Source organism: Blennius ocellaris (genome assembly GCF_963422515.1).
Source record: "Blennius ocellaris genome assembly, chromosome: 21".
Lineage (NCBI taxonomy): Eukaryota > Metazoa > Chordata > Actinopteri > Blenniiformes > Blenniidae > Blennius > Blennius ocellaris.
The window spans coordinates 8,458,584-8,475,546 of NC_137670.1; positions in this window are offsets into that span (position 1 = coordinate 8,458,584).

Below are 16,963 nucleotides of genomic sequence, written 5' to 3' on the forward strand. Positions count from 1 at the left end.
CATGCTGGGTTTGGACTGGACAAGAATATTGATTCTCAACTCTATGTCAGCACGTGGATGGATGTGAATGAATACTGGGTAGTACACATTGAGCGGATGATTGAGCTGCAACTATTACATATTATCAAGTGAAAAAGGAAAGGCAAATGCAACTTAAATACAGCTCCCTCTGTGGAACTTTTTGAAAATGCTCCGACTCTGTGGATTTCTATGAAAATGGGGGGAAAACTGAACTTTTCTGAAATGTTGCTACTGTGCAAGCCCACGACAGTCCTAGTTTTTCCGCACATTGATGAGTAGGTGGACAGTAACAATGGCAGCTTCCAGAGTGTCATGACTCCCAGCCAATGTTCTCTTGGGACTTGTTAGATTTATAGTTTAGTCACCTTGGAATAGTATTCCAACTTGGTCGGCTGTCCATAAAGGTCTATTTACTTGCTATTTTTAATGTTTATAGCATGCTGTTTTCATGGCACCTCTGGTAAAAAACCCTTCGAGAACTCGATGTTTTCAATGATCTCCATCTCCATGTGAACATGATGACACAACTTTACTGAAGTGTGCAGTAATGCACATGTGCACTACAGTCACAGGAAATAGCGAATAGGGAGCACTTACAATGCTAGATCCCAACGGATTGTTCAATCTATTGAATTTAACAGTGTTTCGCCAACAAAGTGTACATTTACTGCACCGTCATCTGTATTCGTGACGATACCATAAGAGATGGCGAATAAGTTGTGTTACAAAAACAGAGCACCAACTAGTGACCTGCTATACTAACTACAGCATTTTTAGTGTTATTGGTATTTCCGCACATATGTTTTTGGTCAGTGGGAGGAAACCCACATATAGAGAGAACATGCAAACTCCGCCCAGAAAGGCCTGGGTTTTTATCCATAAGCTTCTTGCTATTAGGTAAGTAAGCGATGACCACTATACCACGATTTGGCTGCTAACTAATCATTCTAAAAAGTAACTATTTACTTTTATTTCACACATTACATTAAACTGAGGTTCTCAGAGAGTTTATATCTGGCATGTGGCTGGATTAATTCACCCAAATGAGTTATTTTCTACATAATGAGCTGTATTGTCAGTGACTCCATCTGCTATTCTTTTGCTGGCTTTATAAAGCACACAGCAATGACAGTTCCATCCCATTCATGCACACACAGATGGACAGAATGTCCAATAGGTCTTGAGAATCTTTGTAGCCGATATTCTCTGTAGGCTCAGTGAGCTGTTTCCACATGAAGGACTTGGGCTTCAATTTCAGAATGCAATATCTCTCTTTAAGATTTGCTTCATATGCCCACAGGGCACATGTACACCGGAAAAGATTAACCAGCTTACTGGACAAGAGCCATCATGTTTGCATTGTACACAGTATGTCTGTTTGCACATGTCATGTTGTGAAATAATGCAACCGTGGCTTTAGAAAGACATATCAATAAAGATACTGAGGAGTTTTCTGCACCAGTAGCAGGATATCTAATCGGATTTATATGGAGGCATTCTCACTTGTACAGCGAGATTCAATTCTGGAGCCTAAATTCCCACATGGAAAGAACCTATATAAACATATATGTTTTAATATAGGTTTTGATATAGGTTTTGATATAGGTTTTGAATATATGTGACATATATAAAATTGTCCGTTTCCCTATATTTTATGTACATATATGCGCATATATGTACATACACGTGCATGTATGTGCACATGTATGAGCATGTATATAAAAAAAAGTATAAAACAAAATAAGTGCATTGATATTGTCATATATGTGCATATATGTGGCATTTATGTGCATATATGCAGCATATATATTGTCATATATGTGCATATATGCAGCATATATGTGCATATATGCTGCATATAGGTTTCATATATGTGCATTTATCCTCGTATAGGTTCTTTCCATGTGGGTTAGAGCATAGATATTTTGTCAACGTTATTCGCTTGAAATATAGTGTTTTTGAGAAGCCCGTTGACAAAGAAGAGAAGCCCATAGTTGTGGCTACAGTACTGAAAAAAAGAAGGCATCACAACCTCTTACAGCAGGGCCTTCCGAATTACATACAACAAATTGTTGGGGCTGTCACTGACTAAAAAACATTATCGGCCAAATCCAATTTGGCTGTTTGGTGTATTTATTTGATGATTCTTTTTTTATGTGTGAAATTTTCAGGGTGACATAAATAGTCCAGTTTCAGATCTTTATTTTTAGATATTGATCATGCATTATGCATAAAAAATATGTTGATCAGTGGATGAAAACAATTAAACCAAAAGTACCCCATTTCTGTAGCTCTTCACTGTAACAGTGAAGATCTAGCAACCTGCTGCTTTAATTTCTTCACCACAGGAAGAACATGCAAATTACAGAGAGAATGACCTTATCTGGACCAAGGTTTCTATTGTCCACACTGATGATGATTTACCCGTGTTGCATTTGGCCTTTCATGCTCCTGCCGACACGACTGCCACCTTTTAATCTCTTTTATAGTCACGGGGCTGCTCTCTGGCAGGAGTCAATACTTTGGGCCCTCTCAACAAGCTGATAAACTGCTTTTAACCAGCTTTTCAATAACACTGTGCTTGACATGCGCAAACATTTATCTAGCAGTTGCTTCTTTATGGTAAAATAAAATGTCAAATCAGTCCTATCAGAGCGTAGCCGGTTTTCCTGGATGTAATGACATCAGTTGGACAGCAAGCTGCATTTCCTGAGCACTCTATTGAAAATAGATTAGTAGGGGCAACATAAAACCTTCTTCTCAGTGTTTTTGTAGGTCAGTAATATACCTGGAGGCTGTAATGATTGTCTTTTCCCAACAAGAATTGTATTGCTTTAGTCTAGAATGTGTGTTTAGTTGTTCTGCTCATAAAATTAGAGGCTATCTGAAAAAGGGATCAAGAGAGCACCGAAGAGCTGCGATTACAGCCTGATCAGGGCTTTAATTACACGGTAAACAAGATGGTGAAAGTTGAAGCCATTTCTACCATTTTCCCTATGTTTAGTAGCACAGCAGCTAACAACTAATAAGCCGTCACCTCTTTAAGGTAGTGATGTAATGCAGAATGTAGTGAGACTGTATTGTTTAAATCTATAATTCTACTAGATTTGGTTCATAACTGTTTGATTTTACAGTCAAAACCACAACTTTATTCAGAAGAACAGTCAAAGATCAGTGATAGACTCCTCTATGGATTTTTGTGTTTGTTTTTGTTGTCAGAAATGCAAACTTATGGTGATACGTTGGAATTAAGGATGAATTTGTCTGTATTACCCAATTGCAGAAAAAACTTTTTGGACTAAACTTTCCAACCACTACAGACAGTGTAGTACATCTGAGGTAACTCATGATCATGTATTCTGGCCTTGTCTGCGACTGATGTGATTTTGGAAAGCGATTCATAATGTCTTACAAAAATGATTACATGAGGTCATCCTACTTTAATTAAGGGATATATAGCTGAGGGCTGCATGAGGCCACCAAAAAAACACAATTTAAACAGAGACAAGCCATCACCTAAAAATGATTTGGATAACAAAGCATTTAGCCATTTGGCCATTCACTATCCACTTTGACAGCTGCCGTGAACAGTGCTTGTGCACCATTGAGAGAAACTTGGGGCTCATTACATGGGCATGCGGCATGGTTTGGTTGGTAGAGAGGTTGCAGGTTGCAGGTTCAATTCCCACCTCTGCCCATCCGCATGCTGAAGTGTCCTTGGGCAAGACACTGAACCCCAAACTGCCTGTGTGAATGCAGTGAATACAACCCGGCTGTTCTCCAGATGTCATACTCCAGACAGCGGACTCCAGCATAGTGCTGGACAAAACTTCAAACACTGACTCTGCTTTGAGGAAGAAGATGCCCAAAGCTGAGTCAAACGCAGCAGTCCACCCTGAAGCTTCATAGTAACAAATTATCCACTTTGTTTTCGATCAAACAAATCCGCCCTTGTAGTACTGAGTCTCAAAGATAACACTGTGGGACCGAATCAAATTATGTAGTATGACATTTGTTGCTTTGTAGCCATGGTAATCACTGCCAAAACCACATTTTCTCTAAAGCCTCTCACACTTCACACCTGTCTGGCACTCTAATCAGCTCAATGCGCAGACATTGCTAGAAGAGAGAGGTAAATAAAAGATATGAATACATTCATTCAGTCCAGGATATTCATACAAGCAGGGTTCCTAAGATTTTGTGTTCATTTCAAATTCACAGTTTTAAGAATTAGAATCAGAAGAGTTGTATTTACCCCTGAAGGGCAGTTTAAAAGATTGCACAACAACAAGCCTTGTGAAAAAAATGAACTATGGTATCTCAAATTCACTCTGGTTTCAGTCCTCGTCACAGCACAGACACGGCGCTCATCAGTCACCAACGACCTTCTAGTTGAAGCTGACACTGAGTGTTTATCCATTCTCCTCTTTCTTGATCTGAGTGACTGCCTCTTGAAACTCCATCTTCCCCACTGATTAGTATCCATTGGACTATCCAACATAGCCTCTCCTCTGGTGTCCCCCAGGGCTGTGTCCTCGTCCCCATCCTCTTCATCATTCACCTCCTCCTTCCTAGTTTCTGGAAATACAATATTCGTTTTCCCTGCTATGCCGATGATACTCAGCTCCATGTTTCCACCCTTTCTACTACCTCACATCTAAAACATCCAATCCCTGGACACTTTCAAATCCCACTATGAAACGTATTTCTTTAAACAAGCATATTCATGCCAAACTCCTCAATTCTTTTTTTTTTTTAATGATAAAAATCTTGACTTTTACTACGTTCATTGTGTACAGTGACCTTGTTTGTCCTGAAAAAATCTTCAGTCATTTAGAGTGATGCTATGGGTAGAGAAGTGTTGAGGAGGCACATTGCCATTGGAAAAGTTGCTTCCCTTCCATTTTTGCGATAGTCTGGGAAATGTAGACGTCATCAGGACATTGGCGGAGGAAACTAGGATGTAGTTGCCAAGATGATGCTCCTGGCCTTCCTGCAGATCTGCTGTTCACACAGTTGTACCAGGGACCTTCGGGGAGCGGCCAGAGGTTATAGAGCCGATGCTGTTGATCCTCACGGGTCGCAATTTATTTTGCAGTGTTGGCAAATTGAACCAGCTGAAACAGGAGAACGTTAAAACACTGAAAATAAATGAAGTGTAAAATGTTGTGTGGATGGTATTGCTGACACCAGAGGAGGAGCGCTTCCCTAGGAAATATTGGTGTTGGTTAATTCACTCACGTTGTTCTTATCCAACGTGAGTGATGAGCTAATATTTGTGATGACCCAACACCATCGCTGGGGCACCGAGGATTCAAATTCAAATTTACCACTTCTGCAAGAGGAAAAAAAAAGGTCACCGCCTCTCAAAACCAAAATCCTCCGGTGTAGGCTCGTGATCTGCACTATAATCATACTGCAGCACATCGTCATCGGCAAACTTCACCATGTGGTGTGTTGTCCCACACTCGTCCATGTAGAGAGTGAAGAGGTGGATTGGAGCACCAATGGAGGTGTGGAACAGATCTGACATATATTGCTTACCAGTACACTGTTCTCACTGGGTGAGGATATCGATAATTGAAATAATGATCTGATAACACAGATTCAAATGAGCCAGAAGTTTTCTGGCCAGCAGGTGTGGGTGAAGTCTACCAAATGCACAGAATAAATGTAATTTCTTTGAACACAGTGCATGGAATCAGGGTGCACAATAGCACTTTTGCCTCTAGACTGTAAATTCTGTGTGGAATTTGCACGTTTTTCTTCTTCATGTGCCTGTGTCTGGTTCCTTCAAACATCCAAAGACATGTTACATTAATTGTTGAATGTAAACTACCTTTAGATGTGAAAGTGTGTGATTTTCTGTTATTTATGGACTCAAAACCAAGATCAAGTAGATATAGAGGATGATTTTGAATAGATTTGTTTGGTTAAATTTGCAAATATCATGTAATTACTCAGTTTTATTTCCATCATGCAAAAAAAACCAACAAAAAACAACAGTTATTCCAAGGCACTTTTACAGAGAAAAAAATTTAATTATTCCACATAAACAAGTATAAGAAACACTGGAAAAAAACAACATCTCAGATTTAACAGGAAGAAACCTGCAGAATCAGACTCAAAAGAGGGATACTATCTGCTCTTGCAGTTGGGGTTATTGGATAGCGGAAGAGAAAATTAAGCAACAAAGTGCAACAAGTTGGTATGATTGATGGAACAAAAGAGCCAAAGTTTGAGTGTGCTGTAAACAGAAAGCAATCAAATATCTAGCAATGCTCTTAATCATTTATTTTCATTGTCGAATATTTTTACATCGTCTTTTTAAAAGGAGCTGCAAGCCGAGAAAGTGTCAACAACCTCATTCTAGTCCATGTCAGAACGAGAAACAGTTCATGATCCTTTTTTATTTTATTTTTGTTTCCATGGAAATCCCAAATGACATACCGTAGCTGCACTAAGCAGATTTCTATGATTGCGAGAAGCTTTGAAAAAGAACATTAATCACATCCAGTATTGACACAAACACAAAGGCTGAAATTAACTTTTTTATTCATTCAAAAACACCACATACAGTACGTAGAACATTATCCCTCCCAATGTTGCAGCTGTGTTACATATGTCTGTAAATGCGACGCCTTCGTGTGTCGGCAGCTATATCCTCTTTGAGAATTCTAAGCGCTACACCAGTGGCTAAGGGGCAACGACATCAATCAGCAGCTCTGAAAATCACACAATTTATCATATTAGCCCTGAGCGAACGGTGAATGGCAATTTGACCAGATGTATAAATGTATCTTCAAAGTGCAACTGATTGAGAGTGTGGGGGGCATCTGTGTGGGATGATGGGTACCTTTTCAATGCTAGTTGATGCTGTATGAGCAACCAATATGCATAATGCGTCTCTGTGGAAAGATGGAATTTGTCCGGGCTGAGAAAGGGAGACGATGGAGGAAAAATGAAGGCGTATAAAAAAAAGATCGCAAGAAACACTTGAAACCAAATGTAAGAAAAGTAAGCGTGTACAAGACAACGACGAGAAGCAGACAGATGTGATTACATCCTGATATTTTCCAGTCACCGGAGTAGAAGAACATAAAAATCAAGGGATGAGAATAGGCTCCACCACTATAAGATACTATTGGATAAGTTAAGCCTTCAAACTCCACTGGACTCAACATTGAGATTAAAAGCTTAAATATTTGCTTGTCTACGGTGTAATCTGAACCATCATAGATCTTCCTAAATGTTTTCGATTGAAGCAAAGGAAAGTGATGTATTTTCTCAGACTTTAAGTTGAAGACAAATGTTTGATCCTCTGTGACAAATGGAATCTGGATTTTGAGCTCTCTAATGTTAGAATTGTTATGGGTTACATGTAGTTTATGTCATTTTGAGACTTTGACTGAGGCCACATTTACACGTATGTGAGTATTAAAAAAAACCCCAGTGATATCTGTTTGCATTTCAGCCTTAAATTTACACATAAATGTGTCACCACAAATGATGATTCCTGAAAACTCCGGCCACAGTGGAGATCTGGATAAACTCTGTGTTTTTTTTCCAAGGATTCTGATTGACTATTATGTCTTCATGCTTTTCGTTGCACTGCCCCCTACAGTTTTGGCATGCTCATAGTAGTTGAATCAGGTGTGTATGCGGGTCTGTGTTAATGAAGATTTTCTTTTTTGTAAACGTAGATGCGGAAATATCTGTTTTTGTAAAAACATTTACATGGAAACTTGGCCAGAGATTTCTATAGTTGTGCTCCAGGCTTTTCTCAATGTTTGGATTTTAAGACCTTTTTAGGATGTTTTTTGTCTTGGCAGCAATGTTTTGTTGGTTGTTTGCACCACCTCCCCTTTCCCCAGCACAACTAATGAAGTAAGCTACTGTGACTCAAATGGTGGTGTCTGAATTAATGAGTCCTTCCACAATTCGCAAGAATATATATTATAGCAATTGATTTTTACATTATTCAGCAGATTATATTGTATATTTAAATGACAAAACAGGATGTTTAAGTCTCAAAAATATGCATATTGTATAGTTGAAATTCCCACATATTTCAAACGGTTCCCAAATGAAGAGTTAAAATAAATTTCTTCATGCACAACGATCCATTTAAATACACATTTGAAGGTATTCTCAAATGTTTTTGATGAAAAATACCATTGAAAATCATCAGAGATATATTGGTTTATATGTGAGTGCAGTGGAAAATGTTTCTTTTGTGAAGACCCAAAATATGTTTACTCTTTTTGATAAAGATCTGACTCCACACATAATGGCGACATCAAAGTTGCTTTCAAGCAAAGGAGAGAAGAAAAGAGGTGACTGCAAATAAAATACCCTGAAGGAAAAGTCAGAGCTTTGCAGTTATATAAGGACTGGTTTTTCAGCAAGGGCAGGCATCACAGCTCATTCATTATACTGACAGACAATCACAGTCGGTCCTCCGACGTGGAACAGTATCAATAAAAGCTCGTCACCATGCACGCACACAATCTGAAAGTACGTCTGTCAGCTCACCATGTGCTTACATCATTCTTTTGGGTTTGGCGACAGGACATGGTGAAATGCAACAAATTGTTTTGTTCTCTTGTGTGTTTCAACACACATCTGCAGCCCATTGCTGCATGATTCATTGCTCCTCCATATGAAGATTAACAGCAGCAGGTTCCTTTTAAATGAGCAGTCACAATGCGGACTACAGGTAGGCTTATCTTCCTTTCCTGGCATCTTCTTTATTCCTCCCAACTTGTATGACCAGATATTTTCAAACCAATTTCAGGGATGAGTTTGACCACGATTATAATTCATTAAGAGCAGATATTGTGCACAACCCTGATGCATTTAGAGATCAGAAATGAGACATGATTACAGATGGGAACATGGCATGACAGAATGGATATATTTCTAAATTAAAAAAACATAACTCTTCCATGATAATCAAATTTGCATATGATCAAAATACACTCATGTTTGAGTTTTTTTCAAGGGTTTTCTCTTGACCGTACAAAGGGCACAAGGGTGAAATAAAGATGGATTTTCCCAGATACTCTAGTCTGCTTTCCATCAAGATAAAAGCCTTATTCGTTTTGTAAGTGCAGTAAACTGTGGCCGTAAAGGCCAGTCTGTGGCTTTCAGATGTTTCATTTGTAACTTAGTTTTCTTTCACTGTGCAGCTATATATATTGTCGTCCGACAGTCAAAGATCATTCGTGAAGATAAGGTCGGTATGCATTTGAGAAGTTGAATTCTAATGGTGCTCCAATGTTGCGACTGCAGGATTTAAGCTGCAGAGCCTTAGATGGTCAGAACCTAAAGTACCACAAAATCTCGTTTGCAATGTGTTACATTCTCTGTGCCTTCTATATGGTGTGGGAATTTTTTTCCAAGTAAAAAAGTATTATTTTTTGCATTTATTTTTCTGAAAACAACAGCTAAAAGAATCAGCTAGCCTTGAACACGCATTTAAACCATAACCTTAAGTTAATGAAAAGAAAGCCCATAATAACAAATAAACCTAAAAACCTCCACTTGTTCCTCCTCTTGGTTCAGCCTGGTACTTTCTTTAGGGGTTTACATTCCAAGGGGAATCCCAGACACTGGCCTGAACGTAAAAGAAAGTAAATTAAAACTCACATTGCCACCACAGCCAGACAGGGGACGCACCCGGTCGGATCTACGGACGACAACAGAAGTTTCAATAAATAAGTTAAAAAGAACAATTGTTTGCAGTTTCACTTATATGTGCGAATAGGGTCATCTTAAAGTGCTGTGTGCTGCTCAAAGTGCTGCTGAACATTACGTGATACAAAATGTGTTTGTGAGATAGAGGTACTTATTGCCTCGACTCCAAGTTTTGTAATAGTTTAATTTTGAATCAAACATACTATATGTGTTACGAATATACATGAAACCCGTTGCATAATCTTTTGAAAATGTCTCCAGACAAAAAGCAAAAGAGCTCAGCTTAGAATCCAGTTCCTATGTGTCTGTACAATTAGAGCTAATGCAAAGCTTCGAACTGGGCCATGATGTCTTCTTGCTATTTGAACAGGAGATAATTATAATAATTCAACCATTTCGATGATAAAGTCTTTGAAGTGACTGAAATCATAACACATTTATATTTGGATCACACACATTATTATGACTCATTGTATTTGTCTCCAGGTTCTCTGGAGGTCTAATCCACAGTGGTGTCAGCCTCTCTTTATCTCTTTGTGTAATGTAAAGTCAAACAATGTCCCTCAGGCACTTTTAATATTTCTAACAAGCCGAGTTAATGCAAAAGTATTTAGGTGAATGTTAGCATGTGATTTGAGTTGAAATGTTCTTCAACAAGATTTTGGATTGTATTCTTCATCTACCATCTATTGACAATGAAGTTGCTTTTATCCTACCTTTCAATAAAAAGAGTTTGATGAATTATACCTACATAGTACAATGTGGGCTGTCATATTCAAACACACATTCATATTGAAAAGGCAATGGGCATGCAAGGAGCTCAGACAGCAATACAAGCAACTGAGGACTGCACATGGAGATGGAAAAACGGAGATCGAATATCCAAAGGCGATTGAAAGGCGGACTACCCAACTAACTGAGCTGCAGCGGCCCCCTGCCTTCTTGTATTGATCATCTGATTGTGTGGTCACTTTTGGTTTCGCCTGATCGTGCTCTGAATACAATGAATCCTGTTTCCATAAAGCATTTTAAGGTCTCGTGCATTGCTCTTTAGCAAAACCTTTCAGCCCAGCTGCAGTTTGACGATGGTGGAGTTCGACTCTGGCCCTCAGTCCTTATTCATGTCAATTGCTTCACGGCACTATTCAGTTTACAAACTCTGCGAGGTAACAGAAGATAATGTCGGGACCGCGGAAAGTCCAAACACACAGAAGACAGAGACACAGGAGAGCTACAGACACAGTCGAACCAACAGACTCGATACCACAGCCACCATTTGAAGATGACCAAACAGTTGAAACACATCAGAGCAGAAAAAAGGGTTAGGGTTAGGGTGAGAATCTCAAAGTAACACAAGAATCCTAATCCTTATCCTAATCCTAATTTACGATTAATTGCGATTAATCACCTTGCTCCTTTATTAATATCCAAAACTGGCTGTGTCCAGTACACTCATGCTTGTCTTTCCCACACATCCATACGTACAGCTGATTCAGCGATTAAAAACCCCATGCCCAACAAAGAAATGTTCCTTCATATATAGTCCACGTGCCAATTAGCTTGTGGTACCCAATGCTCCGTGTACAATAGATAAATAAACGTACATTCTGCTCCTTGAAATTTGAAGACATCATCTTAAGATTTCTGGGTTGAATGTGCACTCACTGTGAACTTTAAATGTGAGCCTTCCTCACGAAAATCTGAAGAATTCCTGCTTGAATAAAAATAAAAAGATGGCAAAAATGTAAAGCCTGCAACTTTTCACATGTAAATGATACCATTTTTAGCATAATAACATCTTGGAAGAGTCATAGTTTGACAGCATATATTCCATTCTCGCTTACTTTTCACCTTTTCACCTTTGCCGACAACAGTGTGTCAGGGGAGTCGGAGAAAGACAGTCCAACTTCAGAGAGTTCGAGGAAGAGTAAACAGCAAAGAGATGAAGCAGCAGGGGAGTTGGCAAGGTGCCACTGCTCTGGAGCCGCTCGTTTACACCAATAATAACCCAACCACAGTGTGGAATCCAATGGGTGAGTTAGACTCGCCCAACATGGTGGCTCTATGTAAGAGAGAGAAGAGGGTGTTATTGATTTCTGTCTGATTTCAAACTGAGATTACATAACAGATTACGCTGACCACAGACTTGGTGGTCCATACCATTCCTAGGAAGAAGACCCCCCCCCCCCCCCCCCCCCAATAAGAAGACACTTATTGAATCAATGAGCCAACATTTTTTTCCTGAAATAACTCAAGCAGGTTGTAGAGTTTAAATTAAATGCATCTCAAAAATAGAATAATCGGTTCATCTTTGACATATCCAACTCTAATTTAGAAAAAAAAAAGTTTCTAGATGGAAATAAGTAATTTTTGCCTTTCTTTTATTAAAATATGTAGCATCACATAATCAAGCTTGCTTTTTAATATTTGAAAACCTAATAATTATTGAATATTTGATTGTTTTTATTAGGACTCGGATTAATGAGAGGATTTAAGGCCAAAAGGCTAATAAATGAAAAAGCTGTTGTTTAGTAAGTTGACGTTAGTAGTAAACATGATTATGATTAGTAAACATTAAATTAGTAAACATTAGTAAACATCTGATAATCTATTGGGATTAAGGCAGGATAGTGGAAATTTCAAATATATGTCATTAATGCCTTGGAAATTCAATTTTGAGCTTCAATTTAATCTTATCTGATGTTTTTTCAAAATCTAACTTGCTATAAATCCACAAGCTATCTATGGTCAGCAGGTTCCACTAACTGCACCTCTTCCTTAGCTAATGTAGAATTAATGATGATGTGGAAAACCTTTTATAGGTGAACTGAATATGCAAAGAGTGCTCTAACATGTCGCTATTCATAACAGCGAGAACCTTTGCTTTGCATATATCAAAGCTACAAGCAGCACTGCCTCACTGCTGAGGCTTCTTGTTTGTTCTGTTTATGTGGACTTTATATATTCATAAACCCTCAGGCATGGATGCAACAGACAGCTTGAACACAGTTGAGTCTGGGGAACTGTGATACAGTGATAATATTAAAAGAATCATGACATGCTTCTATCAGTTTTCTTCTTTTACTTCTCAGATTTTTCTCCATATCGTGCCGCGGTTCCTCTCAGATTCTTACATCTTCTCTCTCCTCTTGTCAGTCCAGATTATATTCGTTGTCATGCTCTCAAAGCCCAGAGCCCCACATTCGCTGGTAATTTCATACATCAGTATGCTGAAAAAATGTCATTAGTACCGACTATCTTCAAGGTGAAGCTTTTTCTTTCCTGAACGCAGGAACCAGGAAGAGACCCACAAACACTTCGCTTACAGATTATCACCTGCTCAATTTACCCTGACTCCCAAAGATGGTTTCAGTTTCTTTGGTTTATTCACAGATTTGATGGTGCTTTAGAGAATTGTTAAAAGTAACAGCAAGGGAAGAAGTTCTCTAACATCTAAATTCTAAAGGTATAAACTACAAATAGCTGCAAAAGCTCAATGCCTCAGCAAGTCATTGTAGACAACTGTCAATATACTTGCTTTTTTCATGTTATATTGCTGTATCTTTGGAATACATGTACCAAACAAGTGGTATTAAAAAAAAAAAGTGAAGCTCATTTGCCAGAATTGGGAAGACAAGGAAGAAACTTGGGAAACCTCCCAATGAAAACAGGCAGCATTAATTGTGCCCAACTGATAGAACTTTCTCTTTGTATCAGGCCAATAATAAATCTTGTTCATCTGAATTTCAACTAACAGTTCTGCCAACAACCACTTCAATTAATTTTCTCGTGCAATTGTAGATATAAGAAGTCTGATTTGTGGCTTACAACAAAAGTGATAATCATTTTGATGAATGCAAATTGTGCAATAACTGAGCACTTTATGTGATTTTACCGTCACTGGCACATGATTCATCAAGTTTTTAATGATGAAAACACTTGGCTTCTATATATCTGATTTAAAAAAAAACATCTATAAAAACAGCACAAGTACTCGCTGAAGATTGTTGGTAGTGGAATGGTTCTAATGACTCCAAAGAGAAAATAAAGCTGCCAGATCATTGGATTGAATTTTAAGTTTATTATTTTCCAGCAGTGTGTTGTCAGTCACACTTTGTTAATCAATCTGATGGAACCTGTGCATGTTTAAAAGGAAAAAAAGGAAAGGAAAATATTGATGAAGAGGAATAGTTAACCGATTAAAAGAAGTGTGATTATTTCAATCAGTTTGGATGAGCCTTATCAAGTCACAATGCATTGCTATTGCGTGTAACCCCTGCTGAACCACCTCTAATATTTATTTATATTCCTTACAGTTTGTGTTTTTGTGATCAGACCCTGAGGAGCATCAGCAATAACCCGCACGAAAGACGAACCTACCTGGAATCGGGAAAGTGTTTGAGGTAGACAGCTGAAGTCTGAGTAAACTGCTGATGGAGAAGAGGTGGGTTTGCACGCCACATTCTGATTGTATGAGAATACATGGAGACATAAGCAAAAAGGAGCAGCAGTATTTGGCTACATTGGATAGGAATTGTGAGTTTTGACGGTATTGGAAAATGGAATTGATTTCGAGGATGTGGTTGCAGTAATAGTCTGAACTTCTGAATTGAGAGCAAGAACAGACTGTGACCATTCAGATTTTAACTGAGCTCATGCTTCATGACTGCATCTTTTTGTGCAAAGACATAACATACCCAATACTGTCTCAGATTGGTTTAAACTGGCTTTCTAGCTAAACATATCCCGTAAGTTGACAAAAGGACACTTGAAACTCATAATCAACAGAATAATTTTACTCGGTATATAAATAAAGTTAGAAAATTTGATCATTTGCACAATAAAGGGTGAAACAGTCAATAGCTTGTTGAGCCTGTTTGATTGAATGTTTCATAAAAAAACAAACTTTCAAACCCATGTCATGTCCACTGAGGAGCATTTAACAATCCTTGCCCATTTAAAACTTAGTATACTGGGATTTGCAAACTGCGTTTGGTGCATTTTAATAACCAGATGTGTCCTTTGGGCACATCAGTGTGTCAATCTTAAAATTAAAGGGGTCAAACATACGGGTGTAGCAGAATTAACCCGAGCTAAAGTGAGCCTGCTTAAATGCACAATTCCTTTCAGAACTATACAGTTCGAAATCAGACCCCGTGTTTTTCTCCTTTTCAATACATTTTTTATTCATGCATTCAGGGAAGAGCCAGCAATGCTACAAACTACTCTTTGACATGTGCTACTTTCATATTTGCTGCACTCTGGCCTACATGAAGGTACAGAAAACAAATAGTTTCCCCCTCGGCTCACATCATACAATTGTATCGCATGAGGAATACCTAATACAAAATTCATAACTATGCTTATGGGTCTTATCCTTTGGTTGGTTTGAGTCAGCAAAATCAATGTCTTCTCTTGATAATGATAATTTCATGATAATTCTATTCAGTAGTCTTGCAAGCAGCAGGAGTCAAAATAACCAAGAATAGTTACACTTGTGAATGCGTGTATCATGCAAGATGATTAATAATTGAGGCATAAATCATTCCAACATCTTGATATTTAACTTTTTTACTGCAGATAACATGAGCTTGCTAAAAAACACTGTATATTTGGTCATTTTTAACACCTTTTGGGTCTTTAACTGTCTTAACTGTCCACACTGACAGAGTCATTGTGAGTAATGTTCAATAGTTTTTTTCAATTCAGCATCCGTAAGTCCATTACTGAAGTCCGACATAATGACTGAGGTGTGTTTTGGTACCAAGTTTGATAAAGCATGTTTTCATCATCCTCTGCTCTGTTTTTATTTGCAAGTAGGGACTCACTGCATCTATATTGAAAGCAAAACATTTTCTTATCCTGGCAAACCTGCTGTAAAGAATGCAAAGCTCAAAGGTACCGTCCCAGCCTTCTGGGCAGCTCTGTCACTGCAAAATGAGCATCAAGCTCAGTTTCATCTGTAAGGCCAGCGAGGCATTTTCCGCAGCCAAGGCTCCATCACTCAAGAGTATGATAGAACTGGGACCACTTGTGGAGAAGTAGATTACTCTAAAGGTGCAGTATAATCCCCCTCTGGTGCAAGGCAGCAATCCTTGCAGAAGGACGATGGTGTGAACCTACACTCGTGTCCCGATGATTTTACTCACTTGCATAAACTCCAGAGATCTCACCATCGGGCGGCTTGTCTACAACAACCTCAAACAAATAATAAAATTAACGTAGCTAGAAAGGCAACCCTAATGTCAACTGAAGTGAAAATAACTGTACAAACAAAGGCAAAGATGTCTTATAACACTGTGAACATCGTTGGTTTTTATGTTTCTATCTCGTAAGTTTTTATGACGTCTCCCTTATGTGTTTCTGGTACCAAGAATATCCTCTTGGATTTTCATTGTGTATGGTCCATTGCTTATGCTTTTGCTCGTCTGGTTCTTGTGTGGTATCTATATTGTACAGGCTTTATTACACTGTTGTTCTACATGTTTTAGATATTAAAACTGATGTCTTCTGCTCTCGTATCTGTTTATTTTAGGCCCAGTTTAAATGACAACATTTTTAAAAAGTGTTTTCTCAACTCTGGTCTTCAGAAAAAGAACAAATTCTTCATATTCAAATATAATCACTTGTATTTATTAGGCTATAAGACTTGGAACCAGGCTCAACACACTGTATCACATTGCAGCCTCTAACTTCTGCATTTTAATAAACTTTTTAATATTGAAGGGCCTTAATACCTGACACTACCAGCCTAAACAGAAGCCTGATAAATAAAAAGTCAAGAGGTGACAGAGAGCATGATGAGCGCAGTCAAAGTTTGAATCTGAGAGGGAGCACGGCGAGGAGCCTAAACCCTCCAGTGTAAATGATGCTTCAGAATGTGTCTGTCAAGAATGAAGATGATAAACATATCGTTGGAGTCTCAGTCGTGACATTCACCTCGAGTACCTCCTCCTGGTGCCTCACAAGTGCACCCACCCTCTTTTCGATCTCATCCAACAACTGAAGCTGCTACTGAACTTTAATGCAAAAACCAACAGGGGACTTTCTATCTTTTTTAGTGAAGTACTTGCCTTGCTGGTATAAGAAAAAAAATGCATATTGCTTCCTTGTATGAATGTTATTCGTGCAATAATCTGTCCTCATGCCGGTGCACACTGGTTGTTAATGCAAGTTAGAACGCACTATGATTACCTTGTTTTATGCATGTGCACCTGCACTTTAGTCAGACGTGGATAAAAAC